General features: G+C 42.0%; 2 pseudogenes; both read left to right on the top strand.

Annotated features, from left to right (window-relative positions):
* Positions 1-12,235, top strand: part of LOC132658971 (testis-specific Y-encoded protein 1-like) — an 89,965-nt pseudogene that overhangs the window by 67,493 nt on the left and 10,237 nt on the right.
* On the top strand, positions 2,794-5,266 carry LOC132658870 (zinc finger protein 280A-like; annotated as a pseudogene).

Genomic DNA, 12,235 nt, shown 5'->3' with positions numbered 1-12,235 from the left:
ATGCTCCCACATGCTTTAAATCATCTCCACATTCCCTATAATACCTAATACAATGTTCAGTTCAGTCCAGTCACTCAGTCATGTGCGACTCTGCGACCCCGTGAATCGCAGCACGCCAGGCCTCCCTGTCCATCACCATCTCCCAGAGTTCACTCAGACTCATATCCATCGAGTCTGTGATGCCATCCAGCCATCCCATCCTCGGTCGTCCCCTTCTCCTACTGCCCCCAATCCCTCCCAGTATCAGAGTCTTTTCCAGTGAGTCAACTCTTCACATGAGGTGGCCAAAGTACTGGAGTTTCAGGATCAGCATCATTCCCTCCAAAGAAATCCCAGGGTTGTTCTCCTTCAGAATGGACTGGTTGGATCTCCTTGCAGTCCAAGGGACTCTCAAGAGTCTTCTCCAACACCACAGCTCAAAAGCATCAATTCTTCGGTGCTCAACCTTCTTCACAGTCCAACTCTCACATCTATATGTGACCACTGAGAAAACCATAGCTTTGACTAGATGGACCTTAGTTGGCAAAGTAATGTCCCTGGTTTTGAATATGCTATCTAGGTTGGTCATAACTTTTCTTCCAAGGAGTAGGTATCTTTTAATTTCATGGCTGCAGTCACCATCTGCTGTGATTTTGGAGCCCAAAAAAGTAAAGTCTGACACTGTTTCCACTGTTTCGCCATCTATTTCCCATGAAGTGATGGGACCAGATGCCATGATCTTCGTTTTCTGAATGTTGAGCTTTAAGCCAACTTTTTCACTCTCCTCTTTCACTTTCATCAAGAGGATTTTTAGCTCCTCTTCACTTTCTGCCATAACGGTGGTGTCGTCTGCATATCTGAGGTTATTGACATTTCTCCTGGCAATCTTGATTCCCACCAGTGTTTCTTCCAGCCCAACATTTCTCATGATGTACTCTGCATATAAGTTAAATAAGCAGGGTGACAATATACAGCTTTGACACACACTTTTTCCTGTTTGGAACCAGTCTGTTGTTCCTTGTTCAGTTCTAACTGTTGCTTCCTGACTTGCATACAGATTTCTCAAGAGGAAGGTTAGGTGGTCTGGTATTCCCAACTCTTTCAGAATTTTCCACAGTTTATTGTGATCCACACAGTCTAGGCTTTGGCATAGTCAATAAAGCAGAAATAATTGTTTTTTTTCTGGAACTCTCTTTCTTTTTCCATGATCCAGCGGTGCTGTGTAAATAGTTTCACAGTGTAAATGTTCTCTCTGTCTCTGTCTCTGTCTGTCTGTCTGTCTGTTTGTCTGTCTGTCTGACTGTCTGTCTGTCTCTCTCTCTCTCTCTCTCCCTATCTATCTATCTATCTATCTATCTATCTATCTATCTATCTATCTATACTGGAATGGGTTGCCATTTCCTTCTTGAATGCTGCTGCTGCTGCTGCTTCACTTCAGTCATGTCTGACTCTGTGCAACCCCATAGACGGCCTCCTACCAGGCTCCTCTGTCCCTGGGATTCTCCAGGCAAGAACACTGGAGTTGGTTGCCATTTCATTCTCCAATGAATGAAAGTGAAAACTGAAAGTGAAGTCACGCAGTCATGTCCGACTCTTAGTGACCTCATGGACTGCAGTCTACCAGACTCCCCTGTCCATGGGATTCTCCAGGCAAGAGTTCTGGAGTGGTGTACCATTGCCTTCTCCGTCCTTCTCCAATGAGGCAGGTTCAAGTTTTGCTATTAGAACTGGCTGGAATTAAAAAAAAAAAAGATTTTTGATCCATCTATAGAGTATGGTGCCTTCTGGACTCAGAGAGTGGAGGGAGTGAGAGGCACCCCCAAGGGACAGCTGAGGGCTCTTTTGAACATTTTCTGTTGGTCAGCATTTCTGAGTGAGATTGTAGATCTATAAGCAAAATGGTGCCTACCAGCTCTCCTGCAGAGTTTAACGAAGCACTGGGGCCACCATGGGGAGACAAGGCAAAAGTGGTGGCTGGAGAAGGAAGTTTAAACAGTCATGTCACTTAACTGAGTTTGAGATGTTTCCTTATGTCTAAGGGTGTTAATAGTTATCTCAAAGTTTCAGCCAATGATTAAATCAGGTACTAATTTTGTCTTTTGAAAGAAATATAATCATCACCACTTATTGGCATAGAATAAGTTTCAAGACCCCCAGGAGACATCTGTAACCTCACATAGTATCAAACCCTATGCACATAATCGTTCTTCTATACAAACATGCCTGTGATGCAGTTTATTTTATAAAAGCACAGTAAGAGATTGGCAACTGCCTAATAATAACAGGAAAGTGAAAGTGAAGTTGCTCAGTCGTGTCCAACTCTTTATGGCATCATGGGCTGCAGCTTACTATGCTCCTCTGTCCATGGTGTTTCCCAGGCAAGAATTCTGGAGTAGGTTGCCATTTCCTTCTTCAGCGGATCTTCCTGACTCAGGGATCAAACTCGAGTCTCCCAAATTTTAGGCAGACACTTTACCATCTTAGCCACCAGGGAAGGTGTAATAATAACATAGAACAATTATAACAATATACTTTTATAAAAGTTTTGTGAATGTAGTCGCTATGTAATAATTATTACTGTAATAATTGAGTGATTTTTTTTTCCTCCCTAACTAAGCACTTATTACGCTCTGTGGCCATAACTTTTGCAGTTTGAGGTTTGACAGCAATACTAACCCAGATTTATTTTCTCTTCTTCAGGTTTACCACAGATATTAGCAACCTCAGCATACAATTTTCTCTCTCTCTCTCTCTTTTTTTTTTTTTTTTTATCAAATTGAGAACTTCAATCTTTTCACTTAAAGGTAGCACTTGATGGATTTTCTCTGGCATATCCTCTATGTCAGAGTGATTTGAACTTCAAAGCCAGTCATTTCTAACATTTTGAACAGAGTGACCAGAGACTCATCTACAAGAAGAAAGAAGGGCCATGTGAGTCCAGATCCCTCCTGCACATTGCAACCTGCAAATCTCAGGACCTTAGCAACAGATTCAGCTGCCATTTCACCAGCTTCTCTGTATGTGGAGGAAAAGGCAGTTCTATTATTTCTGGGCCTTCACCTAAACCTGATTATAAAACGAGCTCTCTGGAAGCAGTCCTTCACAGTACAGAATTGCTCTCTCCGTGGCTTCACTGTCTCTCTGGAGCTGTTCTCTCATTAGGAGGCAAGGATGAAAGCCCTCTTAATTCAAAGTGATGTCCCACTTCAGATGTGAAATTTAACAGTGGGAATTCCAAAAGACCCAAACTCGGTGATGGAATCCCAGGGGGACCTCCCTGCATCATGGTCCCTCTAGGTATCTGTCCTACAAAAAACACGATTATGACCTTGGAAGATCCCCAACCTCATCGAGCCATGTTCATGGTGAGGCATCATTTTCACAGACTCATGCCAATGACCAGGCATGCTTCAGTCTTACGAATCCAGAAAGAACATGTAGTTTGTAAGTGCTGGAGAAAATGGACTTTTGGACTCTTGCAAGTCAGAGCAAGACTGTTGACCCCATGATAGGAAATCTGACCATGTTATTTGATGGCTTTTACTATGGCAGCATACAAGAGATGGCAGCCAGAACAGAAGACTCACACAGCCTTTAAATGCCTCAGCTGCTTGAGAGTTCTAAAAAATGTCAAGTTTATGACCCACGTTGACAAGGTCAAGCCTCAGCAGAATCCAGGGATATCCTTAGGATGGATGACGTCAGCAAATGGAGAAAGATAAAGAAAGAGAGAAGGAAAGAAATACATGTGGTGACCAAGCTTCAGTGGGCAAGGCCTATTTAATTTGTTTTCCTCGGGGTTTTTATACCCTGAGTTATACATGCAGCAAGGTGAAAAATGCAGTCAACTCAATATTCCATCAGTAATAACTTTTACGGTTATCAGGTTCCTTCCTGCAAGAGTCTTATTTTTTGTACATTATCTTCTGGCCTGGAGGCCTGTTGATATTTTATGACCTCTTTTTGATAAAGATTGGTCAGGCAGAACAATAATTGTCCCTTAAAGTGTTTCTTCTTAAATTCCTAGTCTGCGTTACCCTTAAAGTACAGAGTTACATTTTTATGGAGCAAAGAGTCAGTGGGTTACAACAAAGAAAGAACTTTTTAACTCAAAGTCTAATGTTGCTAATGCTAAAGCTACTGCTTGGTATTTCCATATCTTAACTGTATGCACTCCCAGCAACACAGTGGATAAGGGATGTGAGAACTTGGCAGCAAGTATTGGGTCAACAATGTTGCAAGAGTCTGGATAAACCTGCCAAGTAAGCTAGAATGCTAACAGGGGGTTTGAAACACTCTTTTCATGCCCAGGAGATTTATCAACTAGAGCCCTAAGTTAACTCTTCCCAGAGAAAAGTGGTCGGGGACAGCCCCCTGTTAGTGCTAAAAGAGTCGGTGAAAGACATAAAGTAGTAAGACAGACAGATTCTGGTTTTGGGGTAGATGCTCAAGCAGGTCCACGGGGTCTATCTAGTCCTGAGGCCTTGCTTATCAGGACTCTTCCACATGACCTTGTCATGGATGGGATGGCCCACGGAGTCCCATGACTTTTGCATGATCTTGTCATGGGTGGGATCTCCCATGCTGGCTCCCCGCACCACATGAGGAACCATCTGGAGCTTGAGAGGCAGAAGGCTGACAGATGGGAAATCCACATTACCTGCGAGCACTGCCATCACCAGTTACCCAGCCCCTTCCAGCTGCAGTGTCACATGGAAAGTGTCCATGCTTCCTGGGAGCCCTCCACGGTCTGTAGTATCTGTGAATTGTCCTTCAAAACAGATCAAGTTCTCTTACAGCACATGAAGGACAGTCACAAACTTGGCAAAATGCCCTATGTGTGCCTAGTTTGCAATGACAAATTGTCAACCTTTGGCAATGCAGAGGTGTATTTTAGAACATGGTATGGAAACATGAACAATTTGCTTTGTCTGTTTTGCCTCAAAATTTTCTAACTGGTGAGATCTTTTGTAAATCACGCTTGGAGGCACTGGAACAGGAGGGTCTTTCCATGTTCCAAGTGCTGGCTACAGTATTTGAACCTGAAGGACAAGGCAGAGCACCAAACCAAGAATCATCAGTCATTCAAAAAGCCAGAGCAATTGCAAGGGTTGCCTCCTGAAACAGAGGTCATGCTCCAAAGTTCAGACTCAGTCTATGACTGAGAGAGACACCCTCCATCATTGTGAGGAACACTGACTCCCAAGCACCACCCAGAAAAATTGCAAAGAAAATTGTCTATGAACACAAAATATTCCAGAGGTATTGCAGCAAGGGATCTGGCTAAAAAAAATGTTATGTTCTACCCTCCTCCAGAAATTAAAAAAAGCCCTATTGAGGTTCAGCCCGCTGTACATGAAGACCCTGCCTGGCTTTTGTTGTTCAGTTGCTCAGTCGTGTCTGACTCCCTGTGACCCTATGAACTTCAGTATGCCAGGCTTCCCCGTCCATCACCATCTCCTGAAGCTTGCTCAAGCTCATTCCATTGAGTTGCAGATGCCATCCAACCATCCCATCCTCTGTCATGCCTTCTGCTTCTGCCTTCAATATTTCCCAGGATCAGGTTTTTTGTTTGTCTGTTTGTTTGTTGTTTGTTTGTTTGTTTCCCAATTAGTTGACTCTTCCCTTCAGGAGGCCAAAGTATTGGAGGTTCAGCGTCTGTTCTTCCACTGAATATTAAGGGTTGATTTCCCTTAGGATTGACTGGTTGGATCTCCTTGCAGCCCAAGGGACTCTCAAGAGTCTTCTCCATTCTCCAGTACCACAGCTCGAAAAGATCAGTTCTTCAGCACTCAGCCTTCTTTATGGTGGAGCTCTTCCATCTGCATCTGACTACTGGAAAAACATAGCTTTGATTTTATGGGCATTTGTTGGCAAAGCAATGTCTCTGTCTTTTAATACACTGTCTAGGTTTGTCACAACTTTTCTTCCAAGAGTGAACATCTTTTAATTTCATGGCATCAGTAACCATCCACAGTTATTTTGGAGCCCAAGAAAATAAAATCTAGTTTTACTGTAAATGAGATTGTACTTGTTTCATCTCGCTACTATCAAGTAGCTTTGAAATCTCCATGTTCCTTCCTGGCCACTCTCTGCTCCTCAAAGGAACCACTTCTCTGACCTCTAGCACCAGGGATTCATTTTTCTTTGTTTCAAATTTTAAATAAATAGGATCACACAATAGACTTTCTGTTCCCCTGGTCTTCGTTTAAATAAGTGAGATGCTTTCGTATCCTTATTTTATGTAGCTGTGGAACATTTATTTTCCTTGCTGGGTAGAATTCCCTTGGATGAATGGGCATAGACTTATATGTGATTTTACTGTGCCTTAAATTTGAGGTTCTTACTTTGGCTTTTTGAATAAGCTGCCTATGAATCTGTGTGTGTCTTTCATAATAATTTCTCCAGGCTAGCTATATCTGTATGTCCAAACATGAGATTTTCTGATAATGCACGTGGTAGTGGTTTAGTTGCTAACTGGTATTTAACTCTTACAAACCCATAGACTCTATCCCACCAGGTTCCACTGTTCACAGGATTTCCCAGGCAAGAATATGATAATGGGTTAGCATTTCCTTCTCCAGAGGATTCTCCTGATCCAGGATTCAAACCTGGGTCTCCTTCATTGCAGGCAGATGTTACTGACTGAGCCATTCTAATATGCAGGAACAGTCAAATGCTTTTTTCAAACTGATTGAAGCAAAGTGCATTTCCACTAACGGTATGGGCATTTTCATTTCTACCAAACACTTGGCACTGTCAGTCTGTTTCATCTATAACTGAGCAGGACCCTCAAGGGTTTTCCCAGCGACAGACCACTCCCTGCTCACCCCCCACCAATGTACCCTGTCTCTTATTTGTAGAAAAAACTGTAGGTCCCAAACCTTCCATGAGTTTCAAAGAACAAATTTAATTAGCAGTGAAAAACTGTAGAAACAAGAAAAACATCAAGTAAGACAAACAATAATTTATTGTTGGGTAGTCATGTTCACTTTTTGTGATCCCATGGACTGCTGAACACCAGGCTTCTCTGTCCTTCACCATCTCCTGGATCATGCTCAAGCTCAACTCCATTGAGTCCTGATGCCATCCAACCATCTCATTCTCTGTCATCCCCTCCTCATTCTTTCAAACTTTTCCGGCATTAAGATATATTCTAATGAGTCAGCTCTCCCCATAAAGTGGTCAAAGTATCAGAGCTTCACTTTCAGTATCATTCCTTACAGTGACTATTCAGTGATGATTTCCTGTAGGACTGACTGGCTTGATCTCGCTGCCAGTCCAACAGACACTCAAGAATCTTCACCAACACCACAGCTCAAAAGCATCAATTCTTTGGTGCTCAGCCATCTTTATGCTCCAACTATCACATCCACACATGACTAGTGGGAGAACAATAGCCTGGACTACATGGACCTTTGTTGGCAAAGTAATGTCTCTGCTTTTTCATATGCTTTCTAGATTTGTCACAGCTTTTCTTCCAAGGAGCAAGCATCTTTTAATTTTGCGGCTGCAGTCACCATCTGCAGTGATTTTTGAGCTCAAGAAAATAAATTCTGTCACTGTTTCCATTGTTTCTTCATCTATCTTCCACGAAGTGATGAGACCTTTGACTGTGTGAACCACAACAAACTCTGGAAAATTCTTAAAGAGATGGGAATACCAGACCATCTGACCTGCCTCCTGAGAAATCTGTATGTAGGTCAAGAAGCAACAGTTAGAACTGGACATGGAACAAGTGACTGGTTCCAAATAGGGAAAGGAGTACATCAGATTATGTACTGATTACAACAGATTATACACTGAGTACAAAAGATTATATACTGCTGCCCTGCTTATTTAACTTAAATGCAGAGTACATCATGAAAAACACTGGGCTGGATGAAGCACAATCTGGAATCAAGATTGATGGAGAAACAGCAACAACCTCAGATATGCAGATGATGCCACCCTAACGGCAGAAAATGAAGAGCCTCTTGATGGTGGCAAAAGAGGAGAGTGAAAGACTGGCTTAAAACTCAAGCTTCAAAAAATGAAGATCACAACATCTGGTCCCATCACTTTATGACAAAGAAATGTTGAACAATTGAAAATAACGGCTATTAGATCCCACATACTGCAACTAAAAATGCCACATGTGACAATTAAAATTCCTGCTCTCACATGCTACAATGAAGATTGAAGGGTCCTTGTGCTAGAACTAAAAACAAGCACAGCAAGTAAATGAATAAATATTTGAAAGAAAGAAAGAAAAAGATATGAGAATTCCCTGTTGGTTCAGTGGTTAGGACTTGATACTTTCACTGTCAATGGCCAGGGTTCAACACCTGGTTGTGGAACTAAGATCCCACAGGTTCTGTGGCATGATCAAACAAAAACCCAGAAAGATAACTGAGGAGTACAGAACTCCCAAAGTTTGAAAACAAAGCACTATCACTGCAAACAGGCTGAAGATAGAGTAAGGATTGCCAGGAAACCAAAGTGCAAAAGTGGCACATCTGTAATTCACAAGCCTCTTTAATGTGGTTTAGGCTTCTCCTTCTCCTGCTTCTGAACCTAAATAACTTATTGCTCCTAAGAGAAATTGTAATGGGAAAAACATTATTTGAACTGAATGATAGTGAAAATAGCAAATTTTTGAGACAGAGCTAAAGCAGTTTCATTTGTTAATATGCATTACATTTGAAAAGAAGAAAGGTTGGAAAAACAATGACCTAAGTCAGTGCTAATCACAGACATTTCCGCAGCAATAGAAAACTTGTTAATGATTGTTACATGTATTTCCTCATAAGGGCGATCAGCTTTTCACATATATAAATGCTTATGTTTCTTTTCTGTGAGATGTTCCGTTTATATCCTTTACCTGAATTTTCAGATGGAGTGTTCATCTGGCAGGGTTTTTTTTGTTGTTGTCGTTGTTGTTGTTGTTGTTGTTGTTGTTGTTGTTTTGCCTTGCTGTGAGGATTAAGGGATCTTAGATCTTCAACCAGGGATTGACTCTCTGCCCCCTGCAGTGGAAGCACAAATCTCTAACAACTCACTAAGGAATTCTCAATAAAATATATTTTCTACATCCTTGTCTAATATGCCACTTTGCAAATGTTAAAATGTAGCCAGTGTGACTGAGGTATTAAATCTTTGTGTGTGTTCAGAGGCTTCAGTCTGTCCAACTCTTTGCGACCCCATCAGTGTAGCGCACCAGGCTCCTCTGAACCCACATCGTTTACATCTCCTGTATTGGCAGGCAGGTACTTTACCACTAGCACCAACTGGGAAACCTATTAAATCTTCACTTTAATTAATTTAAAATTAAAAGATATGACTAGAAGAACCAGATCTTCCTTACAAAGGAGTTTCAATTAACTTGTATACTCAGTAATTTGTGTATCTCTTAGATATGTTCCTCAAGATGAGATTCCATGCCCCTCCCTAAATGTAGGCTGCTTTTAGTGGCTTGTTTCCAAGAACAGAATATGTCAGTAGGAAGGAGACAACTTTATAGCAGAGGAACTAGTGGTAAGTCATATTGATAGTATGAATCCTTGATGGGAAGTGATGAGAAAGATATTTTGCCTTGGAGGCATAGTTCTAAAATTATATAAACCCCAGGGAAATCAGGGGAAACATACCAAACCCATATAGAGAGTCATTCTGCAAAATACCTGTCCCTGAAGGACTCCTGAAAACTGTCAAAAGTCATGAAAAACAAGGAAAGTTTAAGAAACTGCTATAGACAAGAGTAAGCTAAGGGAGGTATCTGTAGCTTTTTTGCTATATATTCTCATGCAGTTCAGTATCCTATATGGGAATATGAAACTAGGAAAGAACATTTGTGGAAAAACTGGTAAAATTTGAGAAAACCCTGTAACTTAGTTAAGGGTACCCTACTGAAAGATGCTGGAATAATTGTGAAGCATAAAGGAAGTCATTTCACATACATACATTTCAGACATTGCAAGTATTTTCTCTACATAACACCCACTTCATTTTGCCTTCACTGAGATGGAAATCTGAAGTACAATATACTTAGCTGAATGGAAATCTTCGAATACAAAGGATCAATATCTGACTATAATGCAATAATGAGAAATTGACCAAGAAACATCTTTTAAAATGCCATTCACTTGGAAAATGGAAATAACTATAATAACACATAACATATATCTCTATGGAATTTTCATGCAAGAATCCTGGAGCAGATTGCCATTATTTTCTCCAGGGGATCCTCCTGACTGGGATCGAACCCAGGCCTCTTGTGTCTCCTGCATTGGCTGGAAAGTGATTTACCAGTTGAGTGACCAGGGAAGCCCATACAATATATAGTCTTGTCTTTAGAAGAGAATATTAGGATATACTTGGACGTGAATGATAATGAACAGTCTATTCGCAAAAATTGTGGGACACAGTTAAAGTTGTACAGAGAAACAATGGAAAGAGTAACAGACTTTATTTTCTTGGGGTCTAAAATGATTGTGGATCGTGAATGCAGCCATGCGCTTAAAAGGAATGTGGCCCTTGGAAGAAAAGCTATGACAAACCTAGACAGCATATTAAAAAGCAGAGACATTTCTTTGCTGACAAAGTCCACCTAGTCATAGCTATGGTTTTTCCCGCAGTCATGTATGGATGTGACAGCTGGACGATAAAGAAGGTGGAGTGCTGAAGAATTGATGCTTTGAACTGTGGTGTTGGAGAAGACTCTCGAGAGTCCCTTGGACAGCAAGATCCAACCAGTCAATCCTAAGGGAAATCAACTCTGAATATTCACTGCAAGGACTGATGCTGAATCTGACGATCCAATAGTTTGGCCACCTGATGTGAAAAGCCAACTCATTGGAAAAGACCTTGATGCTGGGAAAGACAGAGGGCAGGAGAAGAAGTGGGCAGTGAAGGAGGAGATGTTTGGATGGTATCACCAACTCAATGGAAATAAGTTTGAGCAAACACCAGGAAACACTGAAGGACACGGAAGCCTGGTGTGCTGCATGCAGTCCAAGGCATTGCAAAGAGTCCAACATGACTGAGGGACTGAACAACAACAACAAATTAAGGTAAATTTATAGCATCAGATATGAGAGAAATGAGAGCTACAAATAGTTATCTCAAAAAGTTGTAAAGATGAGCAACAGAACTAACTTATAGTGATATGAAGGAATGAAATTAGTAAAAAATGAAAACTGAATATAATGGAGAAGATAATATTGTAACAAAACCAAAACTTTATTCTCCCATATGACTACTAGGAGACTTCCAGCAGAACAGGACATTTAAAAAAGACTCTGTAAAGGACCAAAAAAGAAATATTTTAGGCTTTGTTAATATGATCATTGGTGATTAATTGTTTTCAGCCATAGATAATAACCAAAGAAATTGGCAAGTCCCTGTTCCAAATTTAAGGACTTTGAAAATTGAATTTCACACAATTTTCACGTCAGAAAATAAAATTCTTTTCGGTTTTCCTAAGCCATTAAAAGTGTAAAGTTCTAAAATTAAAAAAAAAAGGAAGAAGAAGAAAAATAAAGCTCATTCTCAGCTCACAACAGACCGGTGCAAAAACAGGGGCAGTCTGCCCTGCAGTGATTGAAATGTAATTCCAAGAGGAGGGGTTTCAAGATCCACTGTATGGTCAAGTTCCTTAAGCAAAGAACTTGCTTAAGGGAGGTCACCCCTGAGGGCTGTGAGTGCTGGACACCATCACTGGACTCCCCTGGTAGACTCGGAGGGCTTTCTCAGCCCTGTGCCCTGGCGACTGTGCCATCTGTTTTTTCTTTCTTCGCTTTTGGTGAGCTGAGGAATCTCGACCCTTGAGATTCAGATTCAGCCTGACCACGCCCACAGAGGGTGTTTTTATGGGGTGTGGGGATGGGGGTGGGGGTTCCATCGCGCTTGCATGCGCCCAATTCGCCTAGCGGCCAATCAGATTGCAGGCGCCGACACCTGGCAGCCCATCATCGGAGGCAGCCCAACACCTATAGAGGGAGCTGAGGCGGCTCCCCAGTCCTGAGGAGGACTCATCCCCTCAGGCTCCCCTCCTCAGGCTTAATCCGGGAACTGCCTAGGGCAGGTGAGCTGCAGGCAGTTCTGTCTCCTCCGTCAACGGGGACCGATAAGGACTGGAGTGTGGTTTAGCCAAAGGGGTGCCTGACGTCTAAAGGGAGGTTTTCTCAGGTCCCCAATCTCAGGAGGCCTTGCTCGGCAGGGCTGCCGGTGAGGGCCCGAGGGCCCTCAGGAGGGAGCGTGCGGCAGGACCCACAGG

This window comes from Ovis aries, chromosome Y (genome assembly GCF_016772045.2).
Source record: "Ovis aries strain OAR_USU_Benz2616 breed Rambouillet chromosome Y, ARS-UI_Ramb_v3.0, whole genome shotgun sequence".
In the NCBI taxonomy this organism is placed as follows: Eukaryota; Metazoa; Chordata; class Mammalia; order Artiodactyla; family Bovidae; genus Ovis; species Ovis aries.
This window is presented reverse-complemented; position numbering and strand designations above follow the sequence as displayed.